Source organism: Megascapheus bottae, chromosome X (assembly GCF_031878675.1).
Source record: "Megascapheus bottae isolate mThoBot1 chromosome X, mThoBot2.hap1, whole genome shotgun sequence".
NCBI lineage: Eukaryota > Metazoa > Chordata > Mammalia > Rodentia > Geomyidae > Megascapheus > Megascapheus bottae.
In genome coordinates, this window is record NC_143547.1 from 101597488 (window position 1) to 101620152 (window position 22665).

The window sequence follows — 22665 nt, forward strand, 5'->3', positions numbered from 1 at the left end:
CTTATTTTCCCAATCTTCCTTAATCTAATACTTGGATCTGACATTTTAGTTCTGGTTAAGGTTGTATTTACTCCACAAGTAAATCTTAGAATAGTCCCTCTTCAAATTACACTAACTCACCAAAATTCATGAGTGGTGACAGGTTTACCAATATGTTGGAATGACATAGTATTAGATTTTTGTGTGTAGAGACCAAATTTGGGCAGGAATGAAAAGAAAAATGAGAGGTCATTTTATATATCCAGATACTTTGAAATGTGATCATGGAAGAATTATGCTACCATGGCAGTTTCTTATGCTCCAGACAAGGGATAAATACACACACACACACACACACACACACACACACACACACACACACACACACACACAGAATTTTATAACTAAATCTGAAGTACCAAATATTGACAATTTCCATACTGTAAGATTTCCAATGACAACCATTATCTGTCTGTCTGTCTGTCTGTCTCTTCTTCATTCTGCTAAGTGATCATGAGAGGCTTTCTAAGTTATGCTTGGAACATCCAAATACTTTCCTGGTTGGCTACCTGAATTCTTTGATCCTTGAAGGGAAAGCAGTAAGGCAGAACTGGAGTTAAAACTTTGGGTAGTAGAGGGGCACAGTGGTTCACACTTGTAATCCTAGCTACTCAAGAGGCTGAGATCTGAGGATCATGGTTCAAAGCCAGGCCGGGCACTAAAGACCTTGGGACTCTTGTTTCCAATTAATCACCAGAAAATGGGGAGTGGGGTTGTGGCTCAATGGGTAGGGTGGTAGCCTTGAGCTAATGAGCTCAGGGACAGCGTCCAAGACAGAGTTCAAGCCCCATGACCCACAAAAAAAGAAACTTTGGATAGTTTAAGTACTTATATTTTTACAGCTTTATAGGATAATGCTCATAAGAGAGAAAAAGGGAGAGCCAGCCAGCCTGTATTACTGAGGAGAAATAAAGGATAGATGAATATACTACAATAAGTTTTACAAAATTATAGTCTGCCTTTATGATTTTATATCCAGTAATCCTCTCAGTTCAATATGCAAGATATTTAACTAGATGAGTTAATTTTCAAAATTAACTCTAACCAGGAAATACATTTTATAACATACCTAAAAAGTTAAAGCCTTCTCATTGGGAAAATTAAAATGCTTGCCAACTTTACCTTTTTTTTCTTTTTTATTGTAATTAGTAAAAGGGTTACATGATATTTGCCAGATAGAAGGTGCATTAATTCACATACATTGATACCCTTTCATGTGTCTTGGTACCCATTACCCTCCCCCCCACACCCCCCACCTGTCTTGGTTTTCCCCCCTTCCCTATCAAATGTCAAATACCCAAATACAAATAAATTCAATATATCAGATAACAAAGTGAGATACTGTAACAATATGAGATAGCCAAGGGACAGCAAAGGAGATGAGAGACAACATAGTACATTAAGGACAACAGTCATTCATTATATGGCTTTTGTTTCAATATCCTGGAGGTCCTTTCAATTAGCTTCATACTATATGGCCTTATGTATCAAAATTTTGCTCTATTGCAGATCTCTGCTAGTAGAGTTCAAGGTTTCTACTGATTATGACGAATGAGGGAAACCATTGAACCTAAGTTCCTTTGAGTCTGGCTTACTTCACTTAATATGATTTTTTCTAAGTCTTTCTATTTCCTAACAAATGGGGCGATGTCATTCTTTCTGACAGCAGCATAGAATTCCATTGTGTACAAATACCACAACTTGTTGATCCACTCATCAACTGAGGGACATCTAGGTTGGTTCCATATCTTTGCTATGGTGAATAGTGCTGCAATGAACATTGTTGTGCTAGTGGATTTAGTATGCCCTTGTTTCTGGATAGTTGGGTAAATGCCAAGTAGTGGAATTGCTGGGTCATAGGGGAGTTCTATGTTTAGCCTTTTGAGGCACTGCCACACTGCTTTCTATAGTGGTTGAACGAGTTTGCACTCCCACCAACAGTGTAGTAGTGATCCCTCCTGGCCACATCCCCTCCAGCATCTGTTATTATTCGTTTTCCTGATCCTGGCCATTCTAACTGGAGTGAGGTGGAATCTTAGAGTTGTTTTGATTTGCATTTCTTTTATGACCAGAGATGTTGAGCATTTCTTCATGTGTCTATAGGCCATTTTTGTTTCTTCTTCAGAGAAGACTCTCTTTAAGTCTTTGGCCCATTTTTTAATGGGATGCCATCTTTATCTTTTATTCAAACTGAACACAGCCTCTGACTTAATAATGTTTACAAATTCTAGGTATGGTAGCTTACACCTGTTACTACAGGTGTGTGGAAAGATTATAAAGATTACAGTTTCAGGCCACAATATTCCACCTCAACAGAAATATCTAGATACAGTGTATCTTACATCCCAGCTATGCTTGGATATATACATAGAAATATCATGGATAAAGCGAAGCCAAGCAAACCTCAAGACTCTCTCAAAAGTAAACAGAGCAAAACAGTATAGAGGGAAGGCACATGGGATAGAATTTTGCTTACTAAGTGTGAACCTCTTTGTTCTTACCCCAGTGCCACTATTTGAAAAATATTTCTGTCATACATTCTTTCTCCTCATATTTAATTATGTTGAAATGTAATCTTTTAGGCATAATTTTCAATGCATATCTTACAAAACTAGGAAAATTGAGAGAATGGGTTAGGTTGGAAATAGTGGAGGAGAATGTTAAAAGGAATGACATCAATACAGATGCATTGTTTTTATAAAGTAGTTTGGGAATTACTGAACATTACACTTAATAAACACATAATTAAAAATTTAAGCTTTCACGGATGTATTTATTGGTTGGAATGGGACCAACACTATTGGTAACCAAAAGTCTGCTTTCAGATAACTCCTTTTTGAAAAGGCATATGTTTAATTGAGATTAGTCAATACTTGTAACTATCTGGAAAATCCATTTGAGATTAGGAGGGGTATTATTTAAAAGAATATATTTGTACTATTTTTTGCCAGTCCTGAGGCTTGAACTCAGTGCCTGCGCACTATTCTTCACTTTTGTGTGTGGTAGGCAAGAAATCTACCACTAGACCACACTCACAGCCATTAAAAGTATGTATTGGTATTATTAATATCATTTTCGTAGAACAAGGTCTAATATTAAACTATGTGGTTGATACCCTTATTTTCAATTTGATCAAAGGCCAAGATGGTAAGGGGAGAATATGTGGCTAATGAGACTAATGTATATGACAAGATTTTCATAGGTCAAATGTTAGTCTAAACAAACTCAGAGAATAATTTTAAGGAAATTCTTTCAAACAGCATTATTCTTAAAACACAACTTCTTAGAAATTTAATAACTGTGTTTGTGATCTTTATGTTTGGTTTTAAAGTTGATCCTCTACCAACAGAGTTCCAATAACTTCTACTTAAAATGTGATAGAAAATTGCTGTAGAAGCTGGACAGGTGTGGTGGCTCACACCTGTTATCCTAGCAACTCAGGAGGCTGAGATCTGAGGATCAAGGTTCAAAGCCAACTGGAGCACAAAAGGACCTGAGATTCTTGTCTCAAATTAACCTCTAGAAAATGGGAAGTGGGGCTTTGCTCCAGGGTTGGGTGGCAGCCTTGAGCTAAAGAGCTCAGAGACAGTGCCCAGGCCCAGGTGTAGGGTGGTAGACTTGAGCTGAAGGGTTCGGGGACAGCAACCAGATCAAGATCAAACCCCATGACCTACAAAAAATTACTGTAGAAACTTGAGGCAGTGATATCAGCCTCTACATCTGGTCATTTGTCTTACCCCCAAAAATCATACTGGGAATAAAATTTTCTGTCATGCTTTTTTGAACATCCTCACTTATCATTGATTTTTAAATCTTGGTTTTAAAGCCTCATAATAGAATATTATGCACTATGATTACATCAAATTTGACTTAACCATTTATCCCTTATGGAACATTTATAGTGTTTCCCTCCATTGCCATTTTAAATAGAACTGCAGTAAACATTACTTTGCAGAAACCATTTCATATACTCTTTTTCTTTATAACATCCTGAACACAGAATTATTCAATCAGAAGATGTTAACATTTTGAAGAATATTGATGCATATTTCCCAACTATCCTCCAGAAAGGCAGTGCCTTTGTGACAAAATTCTAGCACAAAGATGGTGGTACATGGCATCACTTCCACACATTTGCTTTCATTTCAGTTCACATGTGTTATTGGGTGCTGGTGGCTCACACTCGTAATCTTAGCTACTCAGGAGGGTGTGATCTGAAGATCGCAGTTCAAACCCTAGCTGGGCATGAAAATCCATAAGACTCTTATCTCCAAATAACTACCAGAAAAAGAGAATTGGGCTGTGATTCAATTGGTAGAGAGCTAGGCTTGAGCTGAAGAGCTCAGGGACAGTGCCCAGGCCAGGGTTCAAGTCCGATGAGGAAGAAGGAGAAGGAGAAGCAGGAGGAGGAGGAGGAGGAGGAGGAGGAAGAGGAGGAGGAGGACGAGGAGGAGGGGGAGGGGGAGGGGGGAGGGGGAGGGGGAGGAAGGGGGAGGAGGAGGAGAATTTTAAATGTGGCGTTTCAAATGTTTCTTACAAAATATTTTCCTTTGCCTCTCTATTATCACTGACCCCCAGAATATTATACAGTAGAAAATGTAAGATAATAATTTTGCATTCTTCTGTTCTTGGTTCTTGAAGCTCAGACCCATATTCATCCATCACTGTCAGGGAAAGAGTATTTTAGATAGGGAGACTCTCAGTCCTATACCTGAAGTGTCACGCTGAGAGTCGTGGGAAATGGGCTCATTGTACTTTGATTTGTATCATGTATACTTGCAACTTGACTCTGGGAAATGTCAAACCTTAATTTTGGAATTTGGGAGAGTCTATAAAGAAAGCCACGTATCTGTGAAAAAGCCATTCAAATTTGGTTCATAGGGGGCTGGAAATTTGGCCTAGTGGTACATTGCTTGCCTAGCATGCACAAAAACCCGGGTTTGATTGCTCAGTACCACATACATAGAAAAAAAGCCAAAAGTGGTGCTGTGGCTCAAGTGGTAGAGCACTAGCCTTGAGAAAACCCAAGGACAGTGCCCAGGCCCTGAGTTCAAGTCCCAGGCCTGTCAAAAAATTTTGGTTTGTATGTTCCTTGAAAATATAATTTCATAAACAATTATTTTATAGTTTGGATAACATTTTTGTTATTATACTTCATTATTTGTATTTATTCAATTATATTTATTTAATGTATTTAATTTAATTAATTTAATAATATATAAACTATATTTATTTGTATGACTGTATGAGTTCTGGAATATTTTATTTGTTTTTAACTATGGGAAAACATGTTTAAACCAAAACAAGAAAAAAATGAGGGTTTTGCTACTCAAAATATTTGCAAAGCAAGTTCTAGAATTGTTTCTTAGATAAGAAGATATATGAGAGCCCAATGTATTCAAAAAACCAAAGTGCTTCAGAAAGGGACATTTTCTGATATAGTTGTGTCAGCTCACATTACTATAACCACATTATGTATTGTGAAAAAATAATGTTGATTCCAAATCACAGTAAGAAAAATAGGTGACAGTGACAGGAGCATCGTCTTATCCTAGGGAGAGCTGGGGAATGAAAATGCTTCTGATTGCCCTGGATCCAGCCTAAACAGATTTCAATAATTTCAGGTACATTGAGCAGGTGACTCACTTCTCTCCACTAATAAACTATGATTATGAGAATATCTGAACTGTGTCTTATAAATTCAAGTCACACCCAAGCTGAAATGAAAAATCAGTTTCCCATGAAGGGAATTCAGTAATGTTATCAACTTCTCAGGCAACGTACAGAAGACAATTTAGGTAATGACACTCTATGTATTTATTAAATAGGCATTCTTGACACTTTTGCTTTGAGTCACAGAGAACAGATTAGAACATTTATCTGAAACAGCTTAGGTACTTTTCTAAGAAACATTTCTGCCCCACAGCTATTTTTACCCTTTTCATAATAATAAATAAGCTTTAAATTTAAAACAACATTGAAAGAAATTCATTTGTTATTTTCTTCATTCCAATATACCACACTGAGGATTTGCATCAGATTCAAGAAAGGAATCACTCCAATCTAAGTACTAAAATCCCAGATTTGACACCCAAGCATCGAATTCATCCACAGTAGAGTTCCGAATGAAAACAATGATACAACTCTCAAAGGCTAAGAACAACATTGAGAAAGAATGTCAAACAAAAGTCAGAGTGCTACTAACTATGGCCCTATTTTCAAAGCACTGTGTGTGATTCCTGTCTGTATTCCCTGATTACAGAAACCACTGAAAGTAATGAATAAGAGATAACACCTCTCTTCTTTCTTTCCTGACCGAATCCACAAAAATTTCCCCAAGCTTCCAGCAGTTTTACTCGCAGTGGCTCTTCAGGAATAAAAGATGGCTTCCAGGCATTGTCAAACAACTACAGAAAAAAAGGGCTTTAAAAAAATTGTAATGCTAAGTGCATGCTTGAAACTGGACTGACTCGATAGATTACGAGACAATGAAATGGCAAGCTGTTAGCTTTATGAAGAAGAAGTGAAGTCACTAAAACGAAATAGAAAATTTTCTGGATGTAAAAGAACAAGTACTCAGAAACAGAGAAGTGCATGCCCAGAGTTTGTGTCTTCCATCTTGAACGTTTTGAGCACTTCCACAATGCCTTTAGTGAGGAATGATTGAATAGTTTGCTAGTCTATTAAACAGTATACACAGCCTTTGTTGAACTATGGAGCCACTTTTTTTTCAGTATATTTAAACTGGGAGAGCTTTAAAATATCCCTGCACTGAATGCCACATCTCCAAGTGTGGAATAACAGTACATCTATTTGCCAATAGATTTCACTATAAGTCTTTTTCATCAAACTTTTCCCATGTTGCCTTTCCCATTTTAGTTATTCTCACAAGGAATTTGTGATGTAAGAATAACTTAGAAAAAATCATATTAAGTGAAGTAAGCCAGACTCAAAGGAACTTAGGCTCAATGGTTTCCCTCATTCGTCATAATCAGTAGAAACCTTGGGCTCTACTAGCAGAGATCTGCAATAGAGCAAAATCTTGATACATAAGGCCATATAGTATGAAGCTAATTGAAAGGACCTCCAGGATATCGAAACAAAAGCCATATAACGAATGATTGTTGTCCTTAATGTACTATGTTGTCTCTCATCTCCTTTGCTGTCCCTTGGTTATCTCATATTGTTATAGTATCTCACTTTGTTATCTGATATATTGAATTTATTTGTATTTGGTTATTTGAAATTTGATAGGGAAGGGGGGAAAACCAAGACAGGTAGGGGGTGTGTGTGGGGGAAATGAGTACCAAGACATGTGAAAGGGTATTAATGTACGTGAATTAATGCACCTTCTATCTGGCAAATATCATGTAACCCTTTTACTAATTACAATAAAAAATGCAAAAAAGAATAGTCTTCTATTTAGCAATATTGTTATTGTGTTGTCTTCTTTCTATGTAAATGAGCTTGATGTCTCCCTTTTCCTTCAAGGATTTGGTTTGATTATCAAGAACAATATTGTGTCTGCTGAAGAAAACTGTAGATTGACAAGAGTTAAATAGTTATGTAGAAATCATCTATGGAATAAGTTTTTTTAATACTTTGAATTATCTGATAGTTTACAGACAGTAATTTGAGAACTAAAATCTTTATACTTAACACTAAAACCTGTATATATGCTGATGGACATATAAAAACAGAGTAGTTGAGGGAGCATACCACTATGATCCTAGTTATTTTGAAGGGGAAGATTAGGAAGATTTTCGCATGAGGCCAGACCCACACAAAAAGTTCAAGACAATATGTGAAAATTAAGTAAAAGCAAACAGGTGCTGTAACTGAGGCTCAGTTGCTCCAAGAAAAGAGAGGCTCTGAATTCATACCACTGTACTGCCAACAAGAAGGCAAATGATTTTAAAACCTGAATGCTTGTGAGGGTATATCACTCAACTGTCCTTTGGAATTTAAAAAAAATACCAGCTGGATTATCTTTCCAAATAAATTCATTAAAGCTCAGTCCACATCTATTTCCTATGCACTTTAATCCCTGACACTGAATTGATTATCTACAAGAAATGGACTCTTTAGACTGCAATTTTATTCCTTTATTTATTCAGTAAGCAGTTATTGAATCCTGACCGTGCCAGCGATGCATCTGGATTCAGGTCACATAGCAGTATAGAAAGCATCCACTGCCCCTGCTCCCCTGGCATTTGAACCTGTCTCTTCCACTGTGGCTGTTTCAAAGCCTGTCACAGTGTCTTCTGCAAAACGATTTTTGTGACGTTTCAGGTGATACTGAATGATCAAGTGAATTGGTGTATTACTGAGAAAGAGAGCAACAGAAGTTCTCTGCAATTTTTTATTTCCCTAGCTCCATGTGCCTTTTTCTGCAATGATGATGTCACTATATGCTGTCATGATATAGCTTGGCCATGTGTAGCATCCCACTATGAAGATGAAGAAGGGTAACTAACTACCCTCAGATCTCTGACTAAGGGACAGTGCACTTTAACTTAACATCTACTTGACTCATTCTGATTCCATACTTCAGTTCCATTTGATAATATCTCAAAAGCCCCCTTCTTGCTCTGGCCCTTAGGAAACTAAATGCTTTTTATGTGAGTTTTTTGGACTATGCATCTGGAATTAAAAACAAACAAACACTAGTGTTACTTTAATCTTAGCCTAATCCCACCATCCTCATTTCTTCCATTTGTATGGCCCTACATTGTTTATTTCTATGAGCTACCTCACATATATTTTATGACAAAGCAGTATTGGTCATGTAAACTATACAAAAGTGCAGTTGACACAAGATCACTATAACCTTCGTGGTCCAGCTAATAAGGATTTTTTTTACGTCAATTAACTTGTTTTAACTCCTTGTGTGTTTTGCAAAGTGATTTTATATGTAAAAAGAAATATATCATGAGTGTTGTCAAAACAACATATATTGATTAAAACGTAGTATTGAGACTCTCAGTACATTTTATAAGCTAAAGACATCTAAACTTGAACACAATCTCCTCAAAATATAGAACTTAGAATTGTGTTGGTCACATAGAAAATGTTGGCTTTTTCAGGGGGTTAAAATCACAATCAAAATATTTTCATCTATTAGACATAAGTCAATAATGTTAATCAAATGTTAAATATCAGCCTGGCTTGACAGAATGAGTATGTATCTGTGGTGTCATGTCCTAAGCACTTTTTACTTTTAATTGAAGAGGAAAAATTATTATAAAGCAAATTTGCAATCATTCACTTCTTTCCAACTACTGCTTTTTACAAAACAGCCAGCTCGGATTTTAGGAAGATCAATTGAGCGCTCAACTTCTAGACCTCTGGATAGATAATGGCTCAATTCTCAGCCAATTAATTTTTTATTCTTAGTACTTATGGCAGTTAGAAAGGTAGCCTACAAGTGTCACCAAGAAAATAATTTCTCAGGAAATAAACTAAAAATGATAATATTTTCCTGGGAATAGAGGGAATCATACAGTAATTAGAATATTATCTTTCAGAGGCTTTAATTTTTAAGTTCATGCATTAAATAGATGAATAATAATTACATTGACCTGTAGATTATTCAGCTGAAATATTGAGCCATTTGGCACAGACTTAATGAAATTGTCCTAAATGGTAGCCAAAAGAAATTTTATAGTGGCTTTTTAAATACTAAAGAATTTCCTTACTGTTGTGATAAAATACACATGTGCCTTGGAAAGAAACTTGCATAGTGAGCAGAAATAGAATATATAATTAGAACAAAGAGGGCTTAAATCAAATTAATCTTCATCTGACAGGAACAGTTACATTTACATCACTGAGTGCAAAGTCATAGCCAAAATTGAAATTAGAATCAGATAATTATGATAAGAGAGGACACTTATGCTGACTTTTCTCATGCATAATTGGAAAGCAGACAAAATGCAATGCTTGTTCTAATTAGAATTAGCATTAAAACATGCCACTTCTGATGAATTCTGGGATTTACCATAAAATAAGTTGTTTAAGTAATTAAACTCTGGGCATGGAAATTTGTTTGATTGTTTGTTCAAGACCAGAACAGTAAATGAGTTTAGGAACATTGTAAAACTTTTATAATATCAACAATAGGAATGATATTAATTTCTTCTGTCAATAGCTATAATTCTGCTGCATTTGCTTTGTTCTTTTTTTGAATCTGATTTTATTCTTAAATCATATATTCATTTCTGCCTGCATTTTCTCTTTGTAGGTTTTCTTACATACATGCATGATTTAGAAAAACACAGGATTTAGTTGTACACTTGGCATAATACAATGTGTTCATGATGATTTTAGAAATACAGACACCAGAAGACTTCGTGGTATACTTCTGTTATTTTACCTTGGAGATTAAATTTACTGTTTCTGAATGATACTCAAAGGGAAATTTTGCTTCCTATTCACAGATCCTTTTGATCTATTTGTTGTAAAACCCATAACTCCATCTTTGATAGAAACATACATGTTTTTGGAAATTTGTGTAATTTTTATTTCTTGATCATAAAGAGTTTTTTTCTACATAAAATATAACTTAGTTACAGAGCATTCAGGACTTCTGTTTAGATAACACTGAATGGCTTGCCATATGGGGCTCTTTAAAATGTTGTAAAAAGTTACTCTGAGGAGTTGTGCATATCCTTCCCATGAAAGTATTTATAATCAAGGAAGATTCTGATCTGTCAAGGATTATTTAAGGTAGTGCTGCGGAGGTTTCTTTAATTCTATGATCCTTACCAGCTTTTCTCTTGGCTTAGTGTTCTCTCAAAATTTCTCAAGCCAAGCCCCAGAAGTGCCAAAGTACTGAAGTGTGAATTGTCCTTTCAATGTGGATGGTGGCATTTTTCTTTATCCTTCACATTTCAGTTTGAGTTTTGAATCTGCTTGGTTGGTTTTGATCTAAAAGCAGAAAATAACTAGCATTAAACTTTAAGGACCAGAGTAATATACTAGAAATGTTTTGTGAAACTAATTTCTTGCATGGTTGTATAACCAGTATGAATTATAGAACTGGGAACTCCTCTACTGTGCAGTGTTTAAAATGGGCAATCCAATTGGAAAGAAAATACTCAATGCACAGATGAATTTACTAATTAACCATATTTCCAATGTTAGCATTAATATGGTGAACATTATGGCTGACATGCGACCATAGCATTCATGGAAGGAAATACACTTGTGACCTGACAGGCAGTTGTCACTATGACAATTTAGAGCTAAAGATTTCTGGTTTTAAGAAGCCAACAAAGCTGAGAACTGGTGGCTCACATTTGTAATCCTAGGTACTAAGGAGGCTGAGATTTGGACATCTTAGTTGAAAACAAAAGTAGGCAGAAAATTTTATGAGATTCTTCTCTCTCATCAACCAGGAAAACCCCACAGAAGTTCAGATATGGCTCAGGTAATAGAGTGGAAAAGTCAAGCAAGAGTGTAAGACCCTAAGTTCAAGCTTCCATACTGACACAAGAAAAACAAGGCCAACAACACATCCCCAGTGATGGACTCTAAAGACCTTTCTTAGTTGAAAGCTTTTGTTATGCAAGCTGACTTACTTCCATCTAACCTCAAGGTTTGTTAGGATATTTACCCTTAACACATCCAGCAACCTAAAAGTATTCCTAATACACAAGACATTCTAAACCATGTGACTTCATAATAACCTTGCAACCACATGCTGAACTAATTTGCTAAGAATTTTAAAGGGGTGACACTATCCTGATGGAAGGTGTTTACTGGCATTGTCAACTTAGTTATCTTTAATGAAGTAAGACAGCTTTATTTCTACAACATGGCTGGTAATGTAGATGAAGGATATTTAATGTTTTTAATGAGCAATATTACACAGTTCTATAGCTATTTACATTTACAGATATCGTTGAAATCCATTTTCTTCCTTCTTTTTCTGCTTTTGCTGTGAGTTGATTGGACATCCCCAGGAGAGCCAGAAAACTGTCTTCTTGGTGATGACACATAGCTTATGCTGGTAATACAGGACACAGTAGGACAGCAGAACTTTAATTTTGGAGTCCTGGAACTGCTTGATTGCCAGCCAACAAGATTTGCTAGCCTGGATTTCTTCCACATTCATGATTTAGATGGAATGTGCAAGATCGCTGTGCCCATATCATGGTGTTTAGAAAGAGGCAAGGCAGCATCAGGCCTGGAAACTTCCCAAATTACAGCCTCAAGCCCCACTGGGCCCTGAGTACAGGGGAATAAAACCTCTAAATTTGACTTTAAAGGTACAGTCATAGCCCTTAAAAAGCAATGAGATCCATTTTTCTGTCTGCACTTCTGTTTAAACTACCTCTACAGAAGCGTATTAGGTTGATGAGTATTTCCTTTTTCCTTCCAATATTTCTATGAAGAAGGTCAGGACAGCCATGTCCACTATATACAAAGAATTATAATGTGTGGCTCCAAGAAGACTTGGGAGGCCAGATGAATTTTTACAAAGTATGGCTATTTGGGGACATATTCTCTCTCTCTGGTATTCCTTTGTGTTCTTTGAAGTATTTAAATCTGCCCACTTTCTTGGCCTAATGAACTCTTTTCACCCTTTAAGGGTATAGTCAGATGTAACATGTTATTTTATGAGATATATTTGTGGTGGCAGAAAGTTATGGAACAATAAATATTTTGTAATGCAACTAACAATTAAGAAATGGTATATGGTTCCTCTTAGCCAACTAACTTATCTGCCCCTTGGATGGCATAAAGTTCATAGTTCAAGATCAAGTTCAAGAGAAGATCAAAATCATGATCAATAATCGGGTTTTGTTGTCATAGTCATTTTTCATCTCTGAATTTCTCCCTTAATTTGCTTCTATAGCCTTTTGAAGTAGATAATATTCTGTCTTATGTCGAAGTGAAAAAATTAAGAAGCCAAGGAGCTTAGCATCTGTAGAGTTAGTATATATACTTGTATTGGAAAGAGCCCCCAAGCTATGTACACAGAGACTGAGTGGCTTGCCATCTCTCCCAACAGAATGGAGTGGGACTTTGTTGGAGGAAGCTTGATAGATGAAAACTCATATTATAAAGTAGATGCATTTGAATTTTTATCGTAAAACACTTACTATAAAAGTCTTTACAATTGAACTTGCTTTGTGAAGAGCAAAACGTATCTTCCGTATGATGGGGCTATTTTGAATATATTGGATAAAAGGCAGCTAAGCAGCATGAAGGCTGCCAAGAAGCATGAAGTGTGAGTGGTTTTCACAAATGGCTAGAATACAAACCTGTGACAGAAGAAACTAAGGTGACAGGGTAACAAGCAGCACTGACAGTGATGTATTTTTGTTCCTTGTTGATAAACTGTTGAACAGTTTTAGAATGCACTGTGCTTTATGTAGCTCTAAGTATGTCATTGAGTAACTGCACTGGAAATACTGAGAAATTCCTTAGTTCCTAGAGGACTAAGATGTGGGTCCTGCTCTTGCATTTAGTTCTTGTTTACCCATGATGGTTAGAACCTCAGTGTGAATCCCTAGCAGACATTCTGAACATGTGGGGAGAGAGGCAGAATTGTTGGGGTAAATTGAAAAATGATACTCTTTAGACTTAGGACTTGGGATTGACAGGCTTTCCTTCACTGTGACAAATACCTAAGAGAAACAATGAAAAAGGATGATAGATTTAGTTTTGGCACATAGTATCTGAGCATGACGGTACAGAGAATGTAGAAGAGCAAAGCAGCTCTCCTTTTGAAAGACACAAAGCAGACAGGGACAAGAGTAACGGGGCAGCGACAAAGTATAGTCACAAAAACACATTCCTCAGATATAGCTCCTCCACTTAAGATGCCACTTTTGAAGGTTTCCAACTTCTCCCAATACAACCATTAAACCATGAAATTGTTAAACCACTAATGAATGCATAGCCCTCAGGAGTCTATCACTCCTCCAAAGCCAACCCACTGTCAACTAAGACCCAAACATGAGGATTTTTTTTTTGGTGTGTGGTCATCCTATTTAAACCATTAAAGGACTCTAAATTAATTAAACGTATTCTAAACCCAGATCTTCCTCTTATTGACTTGATATTAACTATGACTGTCTCTAAGGAAATTTTTTGCCATATTTCCAGCTGTCCAAGTGTGAAATTATGAACAAAAATTTAATTTTGCAAAGTCAGATGGCACTGTAACATTGTGATCTCTGCTCTGCCAACACAACTTTGATGGAAAATGTGCAACCGTCTTGTTATGTATGACCAGTTTTGAGCACAATTCTCAAGGGCCTACTCAATACTTTTGTATATTAGTCAGTCATCTCTCAATCTGACATACATTTCACCAGTGCCTACCATGATAAGGACTGTGCTAGATAACAGTAGTGTGTGATGAAAGACCCATAGAAAGTGCAAAATTTCTTTCTGTTTGGACTGTCTTGCACTTCATGGAAATTTTATATTTGGAGAGAAAAGTCTTATGTATGCCTGGGAGCTACAGATTAATTCCAATCAATATTACTGGGAAAGCAAAAGATGATATTTGAGCTGAACTTGAAATTTTGGGTAATATTTATGATTGTGGGTTTGGACGTATGCTTTTAAGAGAAGTAGACAAATGAGTGGAAATTGATATATGTATATATATTGAAACTATGCCATAGGTGTTGTTGCAAGGTAATCCAGGACCTAATAGATAACCAAAATGGATTGCCAAGACTTCTACCATTGGAAAGACATGTGTTGGAAAGAACATGGAAGAGCATGAATGGAGAAAGTCCCTTGAATTTCCACATAGATCATAAATATGTTTAAACTAAATTTTCCTAACGTGTTTATGATTAGTTCTCCATTACATGCTATTATTTGCATTTTAATAAAGCAATGATGTATTTCACAATGGATGTGTTTGTACCAAAAAAAAGAGTTAATCTTGCTATGTTGAAATTGCAGTAGTTTTTGAAGACCCTGTTAGTAAGGTCATCCTTTAACTGTCCTCTCGGAATTTGATTTAAACACATCCCCCTATGAAAAGATTGCTGTATTTTACCTATGCTCTTTGTATGAACACCATAGATATGCGTGTCTTTTTCTGTGATCCTGTTGTGATCTCTTTGCTGTCATAAGCCTTAGCCATGAGTCAACTCTGTGCTGAGTTTTGGCAGTCCTTCTAGTAGTTCTTCAAAATTTGTGTCTTTTTTGGTTCCTATCAAAATGTTTCTTCTTTGTGTTTTGTGAGATAAGTGATCAGTCTTCAATCCAAGTTTAGGAAACCCTTCTGATTTTCAGAAGCAGAAACATGGGCTGCATATCCTCTTCATTAGAATGTCCTTCTTCTCATTTCTTTCTTGATATGTGAAAAGGTACCTTTTATTTCTACATTGAGCTGGCTAGTAATTAGCCTCTTCCAGTGTACCCAATGTACCCAATTCCTAGAAGGGGGGCCACATTTTGGTCAGCCCACTACCTTATCTGTGTAGTCACTGGCTGTACTATTATGGTAATAGTAACTATTTTTGCCCCCTTACACTAGGAAATCTGTGATCAGTTTGACCATTCACTCATTTGCTTTCTAGTCATAATAGATGCTGCATTTGGAGATGGAAATCAATGTTACAATAATATTAACAAGATGAGAAATAATACAAAGTGAACCTAAATGGCTCTCTGCTGATTTAATATAGACAGATCTTGGCTGTTGTTATGTCCAGTCTTGCCAATAGATTTCAAAGGATGTAATTTTAAGTAGGAAATGAACTCTGTGAAATGTGTATATGCATTGCTGATAGCTAGGAGTAGTACAGATAGGCAGACAGGACTCAATTTTGAAATAAAAAGACAGGTAGAAAATATACTTATGAAAGACACCTGCAGAATTCATGCAAGAGTGGATATAGGCAGGAGACTGCTGGCCCTACAAATGTGGTTTTTGACCCATAATAGGTTACAGCCTGATTTAATAGGTCACATTTCACTGCCTTTATGGGCTTACTTACATCTTCTTTTCAGGGTAATTATCTCAACGCACATCTGATGTGGCAATGTAATTGATTCTTACTTTTGTACAGTTAGAGGTTAATGAACCCAGACTGACTTTTTAGACCAAATCACTCATGTTTTGTTTTTGAAATGCAATAGAAATGTATTTAGAACTGATGTTTGATACATTAAAATTCTCATATAGCTGGCAACTTTGATTTCTCTTCCTTTATGGAGCACAGTGTGCAGCCATGAACAAAGGATAATACAAGTATCTGAAGTCAGCCTGGTTATTTGAAATTTAGAAAGAATAGCAAAATGATATTTTTTCATGAGTTTAAGCCTGGCTGTTCAAAACACTATATGATTATTGTAGATGTGTGCCTTACACATTTGTTTCTACAACCAAGTATAAAATTGGATTACTTTCCATTTTCAATTAAAATTTTTAATATGTAATACTTTTACTCTCCAAATGAAAGTCATGTGACGATCTATTACAAATTTCCAAATAGAGAACATAAAGAAAAATTATATTTAGCCTAGAATTAAGACTGAGAAAAAGGATTCTCTGTCATTTATGTTGTCATAATGCCATAGCCCTGTGGGATCAAAACCAAAAAGAATTGGGAAAACTATGGTAATTGTCCATCCATTTATTAAGAAGCAACTGTTTATGTATCATAAAATCCACATAAAAACTGTATATACACGTAACACATATAGCATACGCATGTAATAAGAAGTTAAATCTACAAATTTCTAGTTATGAAAACTATAGAATATTCTTTTTTAAAATCTATATTTTTGTTGTGGTGGTTGTTGTTGTTCATGGGGCCTAAACTTTGGGCCTGAGTGAGGTCTTCAACTCAAGGCTATTGCCCTACATCTGGAGCCACAGGGCCCCTTCCGGTTTCCTAGAAATTAATTGAAGACAAGAGTCTCAGGAAATATAGTGCCGGAGATAGCTTTGACCACAATCCTTAGATCTCAGTTTCCTGAGTAGCTAGGATAACAGGGTGAGCCACCAGTAAATCTATATTTCTTAAATTTTAAATTATCATAACGTACATTCTCGTTATAAAAGTATATGTCTTTGTAAAAGTAACAATGTATACATGATAAAAGCAATAGTGACTACTCATTTGATTATAGTTACATTGTTTCCCTCAAATCTTTATAAAGACAAAATAACCCTCCATGGAAGACTGTTTCCAACACTTAACTATCCTATTACAACAAAATTGAAAACCAAAGAAATTTCACAGGCACTTGTAAGGAGCATGGCCTCCTGAGTCGTAAACGAGAGGCATCTTAGAAACTGACGAGAAAAATCACAGTAAAAATGCAAATGATGAATATTCTATAGAAATTAAAACTGCTATTCAAAACCATTGCCAAATGTTTGGTGAAACTCGCACTAATTTCAGGAGTCCTTAAACCAGTGTAATACAGGGCCAGGAGTTTGGCCTAGCGGTAGAGTGCTTGCCTAGCATGCACGAAGACCCGGGTTCGATTCCTCGGTACCACATGCATAGAGAAAAAAAAAAGCTGGAAGTGGTGCTAAGGCTCAAGTGGTAGAGCTCTAGCCTTGAGAAAGTCCAAGGACAGGGCTCAGGCCCTGAGGTCAAGCCCAGGACTGGCAAAAAAAACCCAAAAATCAAAAAAAAAAAACAATGTAATACTAGAATAGAATATGGAAGTGATATTTGAAACATCCATTTACTCTCCTCTTTGTATTATAAAAACATAGAAAACTGTAAATGGGATTTACATTAAAAACTCAGAAGTATAAGCTGATCATTTTGTGAAGGACTGGAATCTAGGCGCTGTGTGACTACCAGGCTCTGATGAGTGAAATTATATAGACATTCTTGAGCTTTTAATAAAACACCATCATTTCTGAGCATTGTCTTTGAATGAAGAACTTTTGATAAATGTGCATATTTATGAAGACAGCCAGCAGCACGTAGTGACCACAAATGACATGCCATAAGTCACAACCTACAAAGCTGTCATTTTAAAACTCACCATTATTGGTTAATAATGCATCTTTTCGAAAAGTAAGTAAAATCAATAAAAAAGAAAATTACTAGTGTCTTAACATGGACAATTTAAGTAATAATACCAAGTTATACAATGATTTGGAAAACAGATATAATAGAAATCATGCTTATGATCACCATCTGCAATTGACCTCTCAATTCAACTCTAGTAATTATATTTTCAAAATGAGATAGATACCATATTCTTCGTGTATAGGCAAACATCGAGAAAACTTAAATCTTGAAAGAGTTATGTATAGACTCCTGTTGGCCCACATGTTTTCCATTGAAGAGACACTTTAACAATCCTATCTCTTCCTTCCCACTTTACTTACCTCATCTTCTACATTGCTGTTCTATTTAGATGTCTTTCTTCAATTTTCACCCAATATTTCAATAATTTAATTACTTCTATTGTAATATAATTAGTGCTTTAAAATATCCAGTTAGGTACCAGTGGTGCATGTCTCTAATCCTGACTACTTAGGGAACTTATCTGAGGATTTCAGTTCAAAGCCAGCCTGGACGGTAAAGCTGGGAGCCTACGTGGAGTCATGGATCGCATGGTAGAGTACTATTCTTTCTTTTTCTTTTTTTTTGCAAGTCCTGGGGCTTAAACTCAGGGCCTAGGCACTACCCTTGGGCTTTCTCAAGGCTAGTGCACTACCACTTGAGCCTCAGCACCACTTCTGGTTTATTCTGTGTATGTGGTACTGAGGAATTAAATCCAGAATTTCATGCATGCTAGGCAAGCACTCTACCACTAGGCCATGCTCCCGGCCCCATAGAGCACTATTCTTTAGCAAAAATATCAAACAATTAGATGGTCTGAAAATATCAAAAAATAGATGGTCTGAGTTTAAGCCCCAGTATTGGAACAAACAAAGAAATCTTAAGAGTAGCACATAAATTTCTGCAAATTTCCTCCTTTTCACACATGTTTTACTAAATGTATTGGTCAATAACTGTAGGGCCCAGTGACATTGATTTTTGCCAGCTGAATGACAGAAAATGAAAAATCAGTGAAAGTTTCATCATGTAATGAACTTTTGGGGTGTTTAGAGTGACCAAAGCAAGTGAGGGAAACTTTATTTGACTGGGACATAATAGTTCTAGTAATATTCTGTTGATTGCAGAGTTCAGCTCTTGTACTTCATTCTTTATAATTGTGCACAATCAATACATCCTTACTTTGAATGATTATTAATGCAAATGGATGCTTTCGTGAATAGCCCTACAGCATTGTGTAGTCCTGTGTTCATGCAAATGTTTCATTAGATGGCCAGCAAAGATTCATGCATTTCTTTTGGTTGATAATTTCTATTCAGTTATGCATATATGTTCTATATGAGGTGGACATTCTGACATCCTCTTTTGATTTATAGCAGCATCATTCCTGTCTCTGACTTCATCATCTCATATGTGTACACTCCCTGTATGTACTCTTTTATTTGTGGATACTTGATTCCCTCCACCTGTTTTTATATATAAAAATATGCCCAGTGATATTTAGAACTATTCATATAATCTAGGACAAAGTTATTTTCTCAAGATCTTTCACTTAGCAATGTATTATCATGCAAATAATAGACACTTTTTCATGTAATTTAGTATTCAGATTCCATGGAATTTTTCTGTCCAAGTCTTTGGTGATCATTTTTTGTCTACCAAAATAGTTCTTCAACTAATAATAGAAGTGAGAGTGACTGGAATCGGAGTACCTTGATATGAAAGGCTGTGCTCTTTCTAATACTGTAGTTAACTGTATCATAGCTCTGGAATGAATTTGGAGATCATTCAATGTTACTTGTACCTTTTAGAGACTAGGAAACTGAGTTTCTAAGAAAGCTGATACTTTGAAACTTTCATGGAAAAATCATAATAACACACAAGAACAAACATTACCCTAATTTTCTACAAGAAAATAAAGGTTTTTCTTTGTGTATTTTATTTTAAAGTCTTTTGGATATGATTTGGACTAAACTAGGCTAAAAAGAATATTTTTATTATGTATTTTAGTGAGCTTATTATAAGTAAAATGTTTAGCATAAAATTTATAAGTGGCATGCCCTTTGATATAGTTTGTCTAATTGGTGCTAATTTAGTTTGCATTAAATTATACTATTTAATGTAGCTATACGTGGGTCAAGAAATCTATTTGAATAAGTGAGGGAGTTTTCCATGCAGCTGAACAATGAAATCATAGTACAAAGGTGGCTGAAAACTATAATATTCCATAATAATGGTTTCATGGAGTCTTATTAGAAATGCACAGAGAGCTTTCCTTTTATTTTAATCATTTTCCTAGTTTTAAAAATTTAGCCAATATACAAATTACAAAAAAAGGATCAATGCGTAAGGATACTAGAATCTCAGTTAACAGATACTTCTGATATAAAGATTTCTGGTCTTAGTTGTTAGGGGGAAAATTACATTAAAATGCAAACAAATAAACTTGTATCCTGTTTTGATCTTTATGTGTTTCTATTTGAGTTTTATTGGTCAAATGACAAAAAGTGCTTGCCATTGTCCCATTAGTGTATAAAGAAAAAGAAACAATTGCCATTCAAAGTGTTGCACAAGCCTTCTCTGTGATACTGAGTGATTAGAGTCTGAAGAGCAGGCTCCAGGTATATATTGTCTACCTCACATGTTACCCACTCACACCTCTTATTTCTCGGAACTCTGCCACTTAGTATGCATATCACAATCTCCCCGACATAACTAAATGGATGACATAACATGACTGCAGTTCATTCCATAATACAGTAATGATTCCAAGATGTGATTTTTTTTTCCTTGGGGCTTAGCTCTTGAAGTAAGAATCACCTTGGTCTTTGGGGGAAGCTGTCATTATTCTAATTACAACCATAGGTATCTTATTTCCCGCTACTCTTTCAGATAGCTGCAAAATGAGGGTTGATTAGTGGCAGTGAAAACAGATCTCATGGAGACTGACTACTTCTCTTCCTTGGGCCTATGACATCATAGATGCACTAGGACAGTTATGTTGCCCTAGGCCTTGTTGGACTTACAGAGTACTGTACCAGGTAGTAGTAGCAGCCCTAGCCATCTCCAGGTCTTCCAGAACAAATTAAGCCTGTGTCTTTCTGCCTTACCACTCTCCACTACACTCCAGGGAGCAAATGTGTCACAGGCCAGTTGGTTTTTTTCTACTGTGTACATTTGAAAGTTAATCATCAGCAAATGTTCTTACCAGTGGTAGACAACACAGTGATAGCCCTGGGGTGACAAAAATGGAGAGTATATTAAAGCAAGCTCTCTAATGCCATATAAGTAGGGAAGTGTGTGAGCCAGTGCTGTTCATAATCAACAGTGATGGGCCTCCTGACTTTGCAGCCTCTCCCCCACCGTTGTTCTGAGCAGCATCTGGTCCCTGCCATGGCCTATTGGGTGTCCTCTTTGCAGGAGAAAGCTGACAGGATGTTCAGCCTCTCGTGCACCTATCTTGTGTTGCTAAGCCAATGAAAGAGAAAAGGTGCTTCATTTGGAAGAACGTCAAGGAGCCCAGAAGCAAACACATTTTTAGCAGTATTAGGGAAGAGATGCAAGATCAAGATGGGAGGACAAAACGAAGTATGCAGCTATGCTAGCCAGCAGCAATCTGGTGGCCTGTGTTGGGTCAGCTCTAGAACTGAAAAACCTTGATGAGATGATGCATTCCTTACTACCTAACATGCTTAAGTATTTGATAGTTCTTGCTGAGTACCATTCCTTCTAATAATAAAATTAATTTGACCGTTTGGAACAAGATCTAGTAATGGGCCTCATCCAAGCCTCTAAATATGCATATTCCACTTTGGAACTCTACATAATTGCTCAATTGCACCTGCAAATCATGTTGTTAGCTCACTAATTATTCAAATAGTGGGGGCAATTCCACAATTGTGTGTGTAATTGTGTTAATTGTTAATGCAGTTAGGTACAGGTGCACCGTGACTAATTACATATGCAGGAGCAGCTCCCGAAAGGCCCACTGTCTCTAGGCATAGGCCGCCCCTCTCAGAGACAAGCATAAGTGGGTGACACACACAAAGCCATAGGCCATCGGTGGGGGATCCATCTGGCAGAGACTTTCGCTTAGGAACCACACATACATTTGGGAAATAATCAGGTCTTTGACTGAATTCAGCTGTCTAGGCTTTTGCATGTCTTGATCTCTCCCATCCCTTCTAGACAGAATGTGAATGTGTATGAATATGCAAATGAATTTATATGTGTTTGGATGTGCACATGAGCATACACGTGCAATCACCCGAAGAATCTCCCAGGAGTAGTGTGTGAGGCAGCTCTTGTCATGTTTCCAATGAGGATTCCATACCTGAAGAGATTAGCTTTTGTCAGGGATTTTATTGTCATTTGTGTGCCTTTCAGGAACCCCAGTCACCAACACACAGCTCAGGATATTTAGTCCATTTCCATAATAATACCCAGGCTGAAAGGTGAAATTTAGGTGATTTCTGGAACATTGTTGTATTTTATGTTGATGAGATCACTATAGGGACCCATTCATGTTTTACTTTTCCCACATCTCTTCACTCAATTTAGTTTCACATCATCTGAAATTTTGTTAAACACATGTAAATACCTTCCTAGCTAC

The 22665-nt window shown here is 36.4% G+C and overlaps 1 non-coding gene across 1 annotated transcript; it reads right to left on the minus strand.

Moving 5' to 3' along the window:
- Positions 1–12280: 12280 nt before the first annotated feature.
- Positions 12281–12408, minus strand: LOC150041660 (small nucleolar RNA SNORA68). The gene has a single exon (XR_016533937.1). It is a non-coding gene; the product is annotated as a small nucleolar RNA SNORA68 (small nucleolar RNA).
- Between the last annotated feature and the right edge of the window lie 10257 nt (positions 12409–22665).